The sequence below is a fragment of the Silurus aristotelis genome, assembly GCF_946808225.1.
Source record: "Silurus aristotelis genome assembly, chromosome: 1".
NCBI classification, from domain to species: Eukaryota; Metazoa; Chordata; class Actinopteri; order Siluriformes; family Siluridae; genus Silurus; species Silurus aristotelis.
This window is the reverse complement of record NC_139574.1, coordinates 32,595,396-32,609,833: the sequence shown is the minus strand read 5'-3', so window position 1 is coordinate 32,609,833 and position 14,438 is coordinate 32,595,396. Positions and strand designations below refer to the sequence as shown.

The 14,438-nt window shown below is 41.6% G+C and overlaps 1 protein-coding gene across 2 annotated transcripts in view; it reads left to right on the top strand.

Annotated features, from left to right (window-relative positions):
• The window catches only part of cicb (capicua transcriptional repressor b), a 347,812-nt gene that overhangs the window by 203,265 nt on the left and 130,109 nt on the right, over window positions 1-14,438 (top strand). The window lies entirely within an intron of this gene.

Genomic DNA, 14,438 nt, shown 5'->3' with positions numbered 1-14,438 from the left:
TGTGGACACCTTTTCAACATCTCATTCCATATTGAGTTCCTGTTTGCTGTTAGTATCACCCCCCCCTCTTCTGGGAAGATGTTCCACTAGATTTTGAAGTGAGTTTGTGGAGATTTTTGCTTATACAGCCACAAGGGCTTTAGTAAAGGCAGGTACTGATGTAGGTGAGGGGGCATGGGGTTCAGTCAGTGTTCACATTCATCCCAAAGGTGTTCGATAGGGTTGAGGTCAGAGCTCTATAGCAGACCACTAAAGATCTTTCAGTTCAACCCATGTAAACCATATGTTCATGGAGCTGGCTTTATGCACCGGGGCATTGTCATGCTGGAACAGGTTTGAGTCTACAAGTTTAATTGAATGAAAAATAAAAAAAAACCACATATGACTGCAAAAGTCAGGTGTCCCAATACTATTGTCCATATATTGTATTAATAGGTATTTTAAAGGTATTTCTATAAAATACACTGCTGATGCTGTGAGCTGCCATGTTGATTTAATGTCACTTGCTGAACTCAGGGTTGAGGAGATCAATCCAGATTAGTTCTCCAGCAGACTAAATTTTGGAGACATTTTGTTAGTTGTTTTTTCCTCCTAGTCTAAGGTCAGAAATGATGAGTTGATGAGGATATGAGTCAAATACCACACTGGCTCTTGCTTCATCTCTGCCTAAAGAAAGCAATTACATCCACGTTTCTTTTCTCGAGTTCTCTTATCATCTCAAACAAGTAAAGTTCTGATTCTGAAGGTTTTCTCGCTAATTCTGCCAGCAGCGTCATTGTGCAGAATGGAAATTAGCTAAACGAAGACTCTGCGCAACTGCGTCATAAAGCTAAAAAAGAATAGAGTCTATATAGTAAACCTGTTTCCCTTATTTGTATTTTTTTCTCCCCAATGGGTGTGACAGCTTTTACATTCCGCAAGTTACATTCCAAAAGTTTTCGCTTTTAGAAAGTCACGATGTTATTTCAGGAATCTGCTTCAAGCTCTTCTTTCATGAACTTTCATGTTTCACTCCTGAACTTTCTCAAACTACTTTTAATCATTGACTTTGAATTTACCAGTGCACGTTAGATCGTCTGCAACAACCACCAATCACCTAGAATATTAAAACCAATGATGGGTGAATAGAATAGCATTTATTATCTCATAACTATGGCGGTCAAAAGGCGGGAAATGTTAAACATGTGACCAGTCGAATCAAACTTAAATGTTGATGCATTGGAAGCATGAAAAATGGTCAAATGTAAGAATGAATGACCTCAACAAGGGCCAGATTGTGTTGAGGGGTCGGAGCATTTCCACAATGGCAAGTCCTATGAAGTACTGTGAGGACAGTGGATGATATCTAGCAACAGTACTCCAAGTAAGGACAACCAGTGACCCGGTGACAGGATCATGCGCCCCCAAAGCTCATTGATGCCCATGAGGAGAGAAACCTAGACCAATCTGGTCCCACACAAGAGCTCTTGGAACACAAGCGAGTGTCAAAATTCATGCTGGCTCTGATAGAAAGGAGTCAGAACACAGTGCATCACAGCTTGCCCTGACACACCACAAGCAACTGTTCAGGAATAGTCTAAAGAACATGCCTTTCAGTTCAGGGTGTTGATTCAGTCTCCAAACTCCCCAGATCGCAGTCCTATCAAGCATCTCTGGGAAGTTCTAGACAAACAAGTCTGTGATCCGTGGAAGCCTTATCTTACCACATAAAGGTCTCAAAGAATCTGCTAACATCTTGGTGCCACATGCCACAGCACACCTTCAGAGGTCTTGTAGAGTCCAGGCCTAGAGTCAGCTGTTTTGGTGTCACAAGGAGGAATTACACACTAAAGGCAGGTGGTGTTATGTCCAGATCGATCTGGACATATTTCTCTCTGATTTTTAACCACAAAGTAATTTAATAATCTTTATCAGGAGTGCCAATAATGCTGCATTTCTCATGAACATGGCAACAAAGCATGGTTGGAACATTGTGAGAGAGGGGGATAAAAACCTGTTATGTATTGAACAGTGAAACTTGGCTGTTCCTGTAAGATAACTTTATTAGCAGTGTCGCCTTGTGACCACCACGGCACACAACCCTCAATAATCACCGATGTAACGCTGGTGTGTCAAACTAGAGTGGAACTAATCGGAAAAGGTGCGTGTGTGTGTGTGTGTGTGTGTACACAATGAATGTGGGTGCGAGACAATCAAATGGAAGCATCGAGTGTGCTTCAGTGGAGATAACCGTCTTCAGCACCACTTCCCCTGTTCATCGTGTTTCTTGCAAGGTTTTCTTGGAACTGTGCCATCTGTCTTCTACTCTGATGTTCACAGCTTCTTCTTAAAGTCGCCACATCCGCACACATGGGCATACACTCAAAGTCACATACATACACACAGCTGTCAGGTGCAAAACCATATCACACTTAACAAGGTACAAAAAAGGGAATATAATGGTTTTGGGACACAACAAAAAGCATCAAAACGAAACTTCAACGTTATAACCTTTTGGAGTTTGTTTTATGTGGCGTTGTGAAAACTAGCACAAAATAAAGCTAAAGGTGCTTTATACTTGTCGTGTACTTTACAGAAAAGTGAAACTCTCTTATTTCTTCGCATATCCCAGCAATGTGTTGGGTCACCCATTATACAGCACTTCTGGAGCACAGAGGAGTAAGGGCTTTACTCAAGGGCCCCTGATATCGGGGCTTGAACCCCAAACCGTCTAATAAGTAACCCAGAGCTTTAACCACTGAGCTACTACCTTTTATGAGTGATTGTCAACTGGAAATGATAATTAGCCTGTATAGAAATTTGGATCTCAGTGAAATAAAATCCGTAATTTTTAGGTCCTGGGCTGCAGGATGTTTGATTATCCCCATGCTCTAGAAGCCAATCCGCTGCATACTGTAACTGAATATAGTGATAGTAATAAAGTATCAGGTTTTCTCCTTTAATCGTTAATCTGATCGCTTCTCATCCAGAACCTTGAATGCCCTTATCATCATGTTATGGTTAGTGTTGGGGTTAGGGTTAGGTTTGGGGTTGGGATTGGGATAGGGTTAGGTTTATGTGTTAGGGGTTGGAGTTAGGATTAGGGCTAGGGTTAGTGTTGTGGTTGGGATTAGGGTTAGCGTTGGGGTTAGGTTTATGTGTTAGGGTAAGGGGTTAGGGTTAGCCTCAGGGTTAGTGTTGGGGTTAGGTTTAGGTTTATGTGTTAGAGTTAGAGGTTAGGGTTAGCGTTACGGTTGGGATTAGGGTTGGGGTTAGGGTAAGGTTTATGTGTTAGGGTTAGGGTTAGGTTTATGTGTTAGGGTTAAGGGTTAGGTTTGGGGTTCGGGTTATCCTCTGAGTTAGGGTTAGGGTTAGGGCTAGTTCATGTGTTAGGGTTAGCCTTAGGGTTAGTGTTCGGGTTAGGTTTAGGTTTATGTGTTAGGGTTACAGGTTAGGGTTAGCGTTACGGTTGGGATTAGGGTTGGGGTTAGGGTAAGGTTTATGTGTTAGGGTTAGGGTTAGTGTTACAGTTAGTGTTGGGGTTAGGTTTATGTGTTAGGGTTAAGGGTTAGGTTTGGGGTTCGGGTTATCCTCGGGGTTAGGGTTAGGGCTAGTTCATATGTTAGGGTTGGGGTTAGGGTTAGCCTCAGGGTTAGTGTGAGGGTTAGGGTTAGTGTTGAGGGTAGGGTGTGTGTTGGGGTTGGGGTTAGGTTTATGTGTTAGGGTTTGGGGTTAGGGATAGGGATTATAGTTAGATTTTAGGGTTGGGGTACAGTTAGCAGTTTGGGGTTAGGTTTAGGGTTGGGGTTAAGGTTAAGGTTAGCGGTTAGCATTAGAGTTAGGGTTGTGGTTAGGTTTAGGGTTAGCGTTAGGTTTATGTGTTAGGTTAAGGGGTTAGGGTTGGGGTTAGTGTTGGGATTAGGGTTAGGTTTATGTGTTAGGGGTTGGGGTTAGGATTAGGGTTAGGGTTAGTCTTGTGGTCAGGGTTAGGGTTATGGTTGGGGTTAGGGTTGGTGTTAGGGTTAGGGTTGGTGTTAGGGTTATGGCTAGGGTTAGGATTAGGTTCAGGGTTAGTGTTGTGGTTAGGGTTTGGGTTAGCGTTAGGGTTTTGGTTAGGGTTAGGTTTATGCGTTAGGGTAAGGGGTTAGGGTTGGGGTTAGCGTTAGGGTTAAGGTTAGCGATTAGGGTTAGGATTTAGGGTTGTGGTTAAGGTTAGCAGTTAGGTTTGGAGTTGGTGTTAGGGGGTTAGGTTTTGGTTAGTGTTGGGGTTGGTTTAGGGTTGGGGTAAGGGTTAGCTGTTAGGATTCATCATTAATTTTAGGATTTAGGGTTGGGTTAAGGTTAGCAGTTAGGGTTAGGATTTAGCGTTAGGTGTTGGGTTTACGGTTAGGTTATAGGGTTAGGGCTTACAGTTAGGTTATAGGGTTAAGGTTAGGGTTAAGGCTTGGTTTAGGGTTCGTGTTGTGGTTGGGGTTTGGGTTAGCTTTATGTGTCAGGGTAAGTGGTCAGGGTTGTGGTTAGGGTTAGGGTTGGGGTCAGGGTTGGGGCTAGCGTTAGGGTTAGGCTTATGTGTTAGGGTTAGAGGTCAGGGTTGGGGTCAAGGGTAGCGGTTAGGGTTAGGGTTAGGGTTAGGATTAAGGTTAGCGATTAGGGTTAGGATTTAGGGTTGTGGTTAAGGTTAGCAGTTAGGTTAGGATTTAATGTTAGGGGTTAGGTTTTGGTTAGTGTTTGGATTGGGGTTGGGTTAGGGTTGGGTTAAAGGTTAGCGGTTAGAGGTTAGGTTAGGGTTAGGGTTAGGATTTAGCGTTAGGTGTTGGGTTTAGGGTTAGGTTATAGGGTTAGGGCTTAGGGTTAGGTTATAGGGTTAGGGTTATGGCTAGGTTTAGGGTTTGTGTTGTGGTTGGGGTTGGGTTAGCTTTATGTGTCAGGGTAAGGGGTTAGGGTTGTGGTTAGGGTTGGGGTCAGGGTTGGGGCTAGTGTTAGGGTTAGGCTTATGTGCTAGGGTTAGAGGTCAGGGTTGGGGTCAAGGTTAGCAGTTAGGTTTGGATTTCATGTTAGGGGTTAGGTTTTGGTTAGTGTTGGGATTGGGGTTGGGTTAAAGGTTAGCAGTTTGAGGTTAGGTTTAGGGTTGGGGTTAAGGTTAGCGGTTAGCGGTATGTTAGGGTTAGGGTTCGCCTTAGGTTTATGTGTTAGGGTTAGGTTTAGAGTTAGGGATAGTGGTAGGGTTGGGGTTGGTTTTATATGTTAGTGGTTATGGGTTATGGTTGGGGTTAGGGTTAGTGTTGGGGTTTTTGGGGATTTTGGAGATTTATTTTGGGTTCGGGTTAGAATAAGGTTTAGGTTTATGTGTTAGGGTTAGGGTTAGGTTTAAAGTTAGGGTTAGTGTTGGGGTTAGTTTTAGGGTTAGGGTTGGGGATAGGGTTAGGGGTTGTTGTCTAGGGTTAGGGTTACGGTAAGGTTTAGGGTTATTGGTTAGGGTTTAGGGTAATGGTTATGGTTAATATTTTGGGGTTGGTTTGCAGCAGTAAATTTTGGAGAATTATTTTGGGTGAAAGGAACCAAAATGGCTACCATTCCATGCTTCAACACCATGTAATTCTGTCTGGACTGTGGCTAATTGAAACCACAAGCAGAGGTGTAAAGTTTAGTTGAAAATTATTCTTGTGTAAAAATATAGATAACTTACCGCTAACCTTTAATCAAGTTGTTGAAATAAAAGACAAAGTAATAAAGCAATCTTTAAAAAAAATAAAAAATTATTAAAAAAATTGTTGTGGTTAGGGTTGCGGTTAGCGGTAAGGTTAGTGTTGGGGTTAGGGTTAGACTTAGGTTTATGTGTTAGGGTCAGGGTATGGTTTATGTGTTAGTGTTAGAGGATAGGGTTGGGGTTAGGGTTAGGACTAGGATAAGTGTTAGGGGTTTGGTTTATGTGTTAGAGTTAGAGGATAGGGTTGGGGTTAGGGTGAGGTTTAGGATTAGGATTAATGTTAGGACTAGGGTTAGTGTTGGGGTTAGGTTTATGTGTTCGGGATAGGGGTATGAGTTAGCATCATGGTTTAGGATTAGGGTTAGGACTAGGGTTAGTGTTGGGGTTAGGGTTGGGGTTAGGTTTATGTGTTAGGGATAGGGGTATGAGTTAGCGTTACGGTTAGGGTTGGGGTTAGTTAGGGTTAGGGTTAACTGACCTCTTTCCACAGTGGATCCACGCTACCAGTCTCAAGTAATGTCCCATGGGAATTGACCCCGTTTCAAAATAATGAATTTGTGTACCTTGTGTGTCACCATTTTCTTTGTGTTGCAGAAGCTTAGACGTTTGACCTCCCCATTAGTTCTCTAAGAGACATCTATCAATTCCTGTTTCCCTCTGTCAACCGTTCACCGTGGTCCAGTAAGACACCTCAGACACTCCAGTGTCAGATCTTCAAGCATCCGTACAACTGTAGGACGTGTCAGAAGAAGCTCTGGGGAACAGAACAACAACCTCTCATCAATCAAGGGAAGTAACACAACCAGTGACCGGTATGGTTGTCCTGCTTCTCCTAATCATCAGCCTTGGGGCAGGGATACCCGCCCAGTCTCACCCACACGACAACACCTTTTAACAGTATGACACCGCAGGTCCATGCTATGTGTGTCAATATTTTCATAAAACCCCGGTTATATCTCCATAAAACCCCACATTTCAAAAGAGTATGTTTTCCCCTTGTGCTTCCACCACGTTTCCTTAGGGATCACCACCACTCGCCTTTGTGCACATATCTTTTCTGAGATTGCCACCCAGGCAATGGTACTGTATTTAAAACGGGGGATTGGTATTGGGTGTACGGGAAGCAAGTATATATGTATCTGGGGTGGAGTTTGTGCGCTCATCCAATTTGGCTCCTCCTTATCCATAGTTAGATACAACCAAACCCACACTGTTCGACGTAGGCGATCCATAGAAATAGATGCTACTTTCCTGCCTCCTGAACATTTAATTAAATCTAAATCCTTAACATTTTGGGATGCTTTCTTCCCACAATACGGTATTACCCAATTATGTAACCAGATGGAAGTCACCCATTATCGTTTGGCCACCTTCGTTGATGAAACCCTTATCGCTGTTGACAGTATGCGCAACGAGCTCACTGCTTTCCGCCTGACTACCCTTCGAAATAGATTAGCTTTAGATATCTTGTTGGTGGAAAAGGGGGGCTTGTGTGTATTGATTGGGGATAGTTGTTGTACATCCATCCCTGAAAACGACAAACATGGAGTTATAAGTCAGGCAGGTGAGAAAATGCGCACCACGGCACAAGCCCTTAAGGATGATGAAAAGGGCGATCAGGGTTGGGGATGGGGATGGTTGTATGCTCTGTTTGGTCAGTGGGTGCCTTATGTCTCTTTAATATCTCCGATTATAATTGTGTTTCTGTTAATATGCTTATTCGGGCCATGCATTTTTCAATGTGTTCAGCAATCCTTCATGCGAATACTTTTTGATTATCAGGCTGTCCCTCGTGTACCTGAATATTATCCTATACCTATGCAGCATCTGTGAATCTGTGGAATTATTAGTTAGACATTAGTCACAAGAATAATACTTGTGTGACCTAGAACATTTCTACACCTTTCTATCTTTGTCTTTTTCTGTCTTACACCCAAGACTGTAGCCTTCTGCTATGCATTATTCTGCACATACCCCCATGGGTGGTTCCTGTTTTTCTTCTTATCATGTATAACATGATCATATATAGAGTTGTCATCAGTGTTGGGCAAAAACTAGTAACGCGTTACTGTAACGCAGTTACATTTGACAGTAAATAATACTGTAACACATTACTTTTTAAATAAAATAACTCCGTTACCATTACCGTATGGTGTTTTGTCCGTTACTTTTTTTAATTAATTAATTTTGGCTGAAGTGTAGCCTACAGTCTAACCTGTTTACAGCAGCGACGCATTGTAGGATTAGTGAATGAGAACCACTGTAAACACGAAGAAGACGCTGTGGGCGTGTTTCCATTTATTCAAGTATGTGCAGCAGTAAAGGCGAGTCAAGGTGAGAGCAAGACGAGTTTCTCAAAGTGGAAATATGCTCATTATTTCACTTTAGTTGATCATAAAGACAAAAACTTTTTAGTCAAATGTAAGCTGTGTCGTTCTGGTTCGAAGGTCGTATCTACTGCGATAGCAGCAACACCAAGCTCCTCCTGTCGAAGCTCCTCCAGAAACTCCATGCCTCGACAAAGCTAGAAACTAACCCGGTGTTATATTGTACATTGTTGATAGTTTTCATACTTAAGCTGTAAAATAAATTTTTTTAAAGGGGTTAACACAACAGCTTTCAATGATGTAGAAGCCACTTTAGTTTTTGATTCTGAATATATTATTTAGCTTGTTTTGTTATTTATTTCAGAAATCCTTGTGATCTATTCAGTTTGTGCTGGTCTGACTTAGAAAATAGTGTTTAAAAATTACTTTGTGTTTAGGTTAGTTTTGTGTTTGTATACACCATAACGCATAGAAGGGAATTAATGATAACATTAAAAACGTTCTTTAAAAAAGTAACTAAGAAGTTACTTTTAACAGTAACGCATTACTTTTTGGTGTAAGTAATCAACAAAGTAATTGAGTTACTTTTTGAATAAAGTAACTAGTTACTATTTCTTAGTTACTAGCACAACACTGGTTGTCATGTTCAACCATCTCTTCTGTGCCGCAGAACAAGCATATATATTGAAGCATATGTATATGAAGCATGTATATTGTGAAAAGCAGGGGTCCTAGAACTGAACCTTGTGGCACGCTATAATTTGCTAGCATTAACCCGGATAGCTCTCCATTTAAGTCTACGAAATGGTAACGATCAGACAGGTAGGATTTAAACTAGCTTAATGCCTGTCCCTGAATGCCAATATAACTTTGTAAGCGATCTAGGAGGAGATCATGATCTATAGTGTCGAATGCAGCACTAAGATCTAGTAAAACTAACAGCGAGATGAAGCCTTGGTCTGAAGCTAAAAACAAGTCATTAGTGATTTTAACTAGAGCAGTTTCTGTGCTATGATGGGGCCCAAAACCTGACTGAAACTCTTCAAAGATATTGTTCTCTTGTAAGTGGGAACATAACTGGGCAATGACAATCTTTTCTAAAATCTTATACATAAATGGGAGATTTGAAATGGGTCTGTAATTCGATAGCGTGTTTGAATCCAAATTAGGTTTCTTAATTAGGGGCTTAATAACTCCTAACTGGAGGGATTTAGGGACGTGACCTAAAGACAGTGAGGAGTTAATAATATTGAGAAAAGGCTCACCAGCTGTATGTAACACTTCCTTCAATAGATTAGTTGGAATGGGATCTAACTGTCATGTTGTTGATTAAGCTTTGGTAATAACATTATATAGCTCTTCCTGTCCTGTAGATGGAAAGCAGTGTAGTTGTAAGGTTGTAGGTGAGATTGTGTCAGGAGATGCTGTCAGAGGTTGGACCGCCACAATTGTTTTTCTTTTTTTTTCTTTTTCTTTTTTTTATTATATTTTTATTTATTTTTCGTTAAAACAAAACAACAACAGAGCCGATCAGTCAACACACACAGCATACACTCAAGCATATTAATAACCACAACATAACGCTAATACGGGAAAGTGACCATGAAAAGGCAAAGGGCAAATCAAAACAGGATGGAAACAACTACAGATGGGTAAACAAAACAAAACACAAAAAAGAAAAACATAAATCAGGGCTAGGGTCTCGCCTGCAGAGTAAGTAAATCCCACAAAGGGGCCCATATCCGCCAGAATACATCGGACTTATTCTGTAAGTCGTACGTAATTTTTTCCAAAGGGAGAAGATTAGCCATTTGTGCTAAACACATCTTTAAAGTCGGTACCTTTGGTAATGACCATAGAATAAGTATGCATTTCTTCGCCAGATAAGTAATTATATTTAACAAAGACTGCGAGTCAGTAGAGAAATCCAGTGATGTTTTGCAGTTCAGTAAATAAATAGTTGGAGACAAAATAAATTGTCTACCCAGCGTCTTCTGAACCAAATCATGTACCTCCTGCCAAAAAGGTTTGATGTTCTTACAGTCCCAAAATAAATGCATGAACGTTCCTATTTCAGATTTGCATTTAAAACACATCCGAGACACGTTTGGGTACATTTTGTGGAGGTGTACTGGGGTAAGATATATCCTGTATATAAATTTGAAGTTTTGTTCATGCACAGAGCTTGAGATTGATTTATGAAAAACCTCCTCTCGTATAGAGAGCCATTCGTCATCAGTAAATGACTGGCCCATATCCCTTTCCCAAACCTTCCTCAAAGGGTCCAAAGGAGAAGAGGTTTCCGATAACAGAGAATACAGATAAGAAATCTGTCCCTTTAGCGCCCCCGGAAGAAGAAGGTTATTTTCAACATCAGAAAGTTCCCAGCGAATTTTCCCCTGTCTCACTCCAGACTGAATAAAATGCCGCATTTGGAGAAATTTGAAAAAATCTGTTTTGGGAATTTGGTAATCTATCCTAAGCGTCTCAAAAGATTTAAACACCTTTCCTGTAAATAAATCAGCCAAAGTAGATATACCCTTTTCTGCCCAGGCCAGAAGGCCAATACCGGCTAACGAGTCAGGGAAGTCAGGGTTTAAAGCAATCGGGGATTGCATGGACAAATTCTTGGGGACATTGAGATATCTCCTGACATCATCCCAAGCCAAAAGTGTGTTCAAAAGCAAAAAATTCCCAGCTACTGGGCAGACCTCCTTAAAGTTATTAATAAACGGAAGGGACGTTAGCAGTCTTGGCGCACATGCAAAAAATTCCATACTGACCCTCAAGGAGTCTGTATCATCCAAAAACCACCTAAGCATTTGTTTAATCTGAGCAGCCCAATAAAATAGCCGCACATTGGGCAAAGAGCCACCCCCACACTCCCTCGGCTTCAAAAGAGAAGCAAGTTTAATCCTAGGTTTTTTATTGTTCCATACAAACCTACCAATAGCTGCATTCAGATCCTTAAAAAAGTTCTGGTCCAAATAACAGGGTAAACACTGAAATAAGTAGAGTAAACGGGGGAGCACATTCATTTTGATCGTATTAATTCTTCCAAAGAAAGAAATTGGTAAAGGGGCCCATCTATTCATGTCTTGCTTAAGTCTCGCCATTAGGGGTGAGTAGTTCTTAGAGAATAAATCCTTTAAGTCAGAGATTATGTGTATGCCCAAATAAAGAAACCCAGAGTCAGTGACGTGAAAGGGACAATGTGACTTAACCGGTTGTGGGGTATTTAAAAATATGGCCTGGGATTTCCCAAAATTTATTTTAAATCCAGTAAACTGACTAAAATGGTTAATTGTCTCCAACAGGCTGGGAATGGATAACTGTGGCTGTTTTAAGTAAAGAAGAACATCATCCGCATATAATGAAAGACGGTGTTCCATCCCACCTGCCATCACCCCCCGGATGCCCCTATGCATGCGAATACTTTCCGCCAAAGGCTCTATATATAAGGCAAACAAGAGTGGCGACAGGGGACAGCCCTGACGGCAACCTCTTTGGATCGAAAGTTTACTTGATAGTAAACCGTTAGTATTAACCACGGCTGACGGGCTAGAGTAAAGAAGCCTCACTAATTTGATAAAGTTAGAGCCCAAACTGAACTTGTCCAACACCTGAAATAAAAACCTCCACTCAACCCTGTCGAACGCTTTCTCTGCATCCAGAGATATTATAGCAGCCGGGTCACCGTCTACAGTCAGATGCTGTATTATGTTCAACAGACGACGAACATTGTCTGAACCATAACGTGCTTTAATGAAACCAGTCTGGTCTGGTTTAATAACTTTAGGTAGAATCCTCTCCAGGCGACGAGCTAAAGCTTTTGCCACAATTTTGAAGTCTACATTAAGTAAACTGATTGGGCGATACGAGGCGCTGTCTAACGGGTCCTTCCCTTTTTTGAGGATCAAGCTAATAGAAGCAGTCCTCCAGGAATCTGGAGTAAGACTGTCCTCCAAAAGGTTATCAACTACCGGCATGAAAATAGGGGACAGCACATGCCAAAATCTTTTGTGAATTCCGGAGGAAAGCCATCCAACCCTGGCGCCCTCCCACTAGGCATAGACTGAATAGCGGCAAAGATTTCACCTTTTGTCAGAGGGGTATTGAGAAAGGCCCGGTCCTCGTCTGAGATTAAGGGTAGGGGTATCCTATCCAAAAAAGTGGCAGGGTCTTGGGGTGCGCAAGAGGAGGTGTACAGATTCTCATAGAAATATTTAAAACTGGAGTTTATTACAGCAGGATCATATGAAATTACTCCCTCAGCGGTTTCGATGGCCCTAATTGACCTTTCAGCCTGTTCACATTTAAGTTGATATGCCAAGAGATGACTGGGTTTATTCCCAAACTGATAAAACCTTTGCCTGCTGAACATCACTAACTTCCTCACATATTCGGAATAGTTCAAGTTTAGTTTAGACCTGGCACCGATTAGAAGATTCCAGTTGTTTTGCATGGGTGAAAGTTTATGAATCAATTCCAATCTTTTGACCTCCTCCTCTAATGTTTTCCTGTTCTCTGCCTTTTGTTTCTTACGCCACGAGGTAAAAGAGATAATGTGGCCCCTTAAGGTGGCCTTAGCCGCATCCCATTTAGTGGTGCTGTCCACTGGACAGAATTCGTTATCCTGCCAGTACTGGGATATTTTATCTTCAAGAAACTGGCAGAATGCATTGTCATTAAGGAGAGAACTATTAAATTTCCAGTAAGAAGATTTTGGGGTTGAAAATTCTGTTAAATCTAAATACACTGGGCAATGGTCGGAAAGAACCACTGGACCGATTTCACAGGATCTCACACAATTAACAAATCTGGAAGGCAAGAATAAATAGTCTAACCTGGAATAAGAATTATGGGGAGAGGAATAAAATGTAAAATCCTTGACCCCTGGGTGTAGCTCTCTCCATATGTCCACTAAGCCTGAAGCGTGACACATATTTTGCAGAGTTCTTGAAGAACGGGCAGATGATCTTGTGAAGGATGATCTGTCCAACCCACCGTCCATGACACAATTAAAGTCCCCAGCCATAATCCCCAGGCCATTACACTTGTGATTAAACAATAGGACCATCTTTGATATAAAGTCAGGGCTGTCCTCATTTGGGGCATACACATTTAAAACAGTAAGAGGTTTTCCTAAGATGTGACCAGTAATCAGAACAAATCTGCCTTCAGGATCTTTTTCAACCTGTTCTAAGATGAAAGGAAAATTTTTATGTATCAAAATGGCCACGCCCTGTTTATTTGATGAGAAAGAACTAAAATATACTTCCCCAACCCAGTCCCTTTAAAGCTTTAGACGCGTCCGACAAATGCGTCTCCTGTAGGAGTGCAATAGTTATCCTTTCCTGCTTCAAGAATGTCAGAACTTTCTTTCTTTTGACTATGTTACCCATGCCCTTCACGTTCCATGTGACCACCCTAGTCAGTTCAGACATACATCAGTGCTGTTTAAAGTATTTAAATGCTGTGGATTGACAGAAGTAAGATTAAGACAACATAACTCTGTAATATAACCGGCTCTCCTAAACATAAACATAAACAAAAACCCCCACCAACCCTCCCCCCTCTGCCCTATCCCCAAATGATAGGGCTCACATATCAACTCGTCACACCCACCATCCACCAACACCTCCATTGACCACCCAGAAACAAGACAGACAGAAGGAACCCCCTAAAAAAACTCCTAGAAATAAACAAATAAAGTCCACCCTAAATTACCTTAACAGGAAAAAATATCAATTAAATACCACCTATAAAGAAAATAAAAAAAAATAAAAAATAAAAAAATAGTTGTGGACATGTAATTAACTGGCTTTTTTAAACTAAAAAGGAAAAAGATAATAAAATAAATAAGTAAAAAACTTTAGTGCAGAACAGCATAACAGTCCTAAAGATAGAACCGAAGTTTGCCCAAAAAACAAAATTCCACCGAGTGGTCCTGCAACAAACTGAAAAAGCCATATAAATGTGTTCAAGTTCAGTAAGGAGAAACATGCAATGCCCTCAAAGTGACTGAAGGAATGGGAAAAAACGGGAATAACCCTATTGTCTACAGAAAAGCAAAAGATCACCCGACTGTGTCCAGAAAGTTAGCAGCTGCCTTCACAGTGTCAAACAAAATGATCTTTCCATTGTGTAAACAGCGGAGTCTAGCTGGATAAGCAAAGCCACGGTATAACCCTCGATCCACCATTCTCTTACACACGCCTCCAAACGCCCGCCGTTTTCGCACAATCTCCGCCGATAAATCTGGGAAAAAGCGTATCGTGGCACCACTATGGTTTACCGGTGTCTTCCTGGCAGCTCTCAAAACCGCCTCTCTTACTGGGAAGCGGAGGAACTGGACAATAACACTCCTCGGCGGCGCGTTCGGTGTTAATTGAGACGGAAGGGGGGCTCTGTGCGCTCTCTCA